We start from the raw sequence: 785 nt of genomic DNA, 5'->3' as shown, positions 1-785 counted from the left end.
TACAGCCAGAACGCTCCTTAGAAGCAATGATGATGAGAGCTCATCTCTTGTACTCTGGTTATGTCAATAGAAATGATGGGTCCCTGGAGAAGGACATAATGCCTGGTATAGTAGAGGGCCAGCACAAAGAGGAAGTCACTCATCAAGAAGGACTGACACAGTGGCTACAACAATGGGCTCGAACATATTAACTATTGTGAGGATGGAACAGGACCAAGCAGTGTTTCATTCTGTTGTACACAGGGTCACTATGAGTGACAACCAACTCAATAGCACATAACATCATTATCAACAACTAACTTCCAATACCACTGTAACCATGAAGTCTACTGTGGTCAAGGTCAGATCAAATGGTAGTTTACTGTCAAATTAGAGCTTACATATCTTTAAAGATGTTCCTATTTAGTGTTCATTGTAGAAACTCAAAATAACTTGATATTACAAACTATGACCTTGGGCATAATACAAAATATCTTTCTGTTTAACTTCCTCATCTCTAAAATTCTGATTATAAAAACACTAAAATAAGAGAGTAAGGAGAAGTATAAAAAGTACTGATTAGAACTGTGTTTAGTACATAGTATTGGATCAGTAAATGTACACTAACATAGTCACCATAAGAATAGACCACTGTAGTGGTTCAGGGAGGCCATGGGTGATGCACATAGATAACATGCCTCGCTACTAACCAAATGGTTTGATGTTCAAGTAAATCCATAAGTGTCTTGAAAGAAAACCCTCATAATCTACTTAAAAAAAATGACCTGTGGTTCTTGAAAAATTTT

The sequence above is a fragment of the Orycteropus afer genome, unplaced genomic scaffold (genome assembly GCF_000298275.1).
Source record: "Orycteropus afer afer isolate SDZICR_OR568_19922 unplaced genomic scaffold, OryAfe1.0 scaffold01216, whole genome shotgun sequence".
Taxonomy (NCBI): domain Eukaryota; kingdom Metazoa; phylum Chordata; class Mammalia; order Tubulidentata; family Orycteropodidae; genus Orycteropus; species Orycteropus afer.
The sequence above is the reverse complement of the archived record's forward strand: the minus strand, read 5'-3'. Positions refer to the sequence as shown.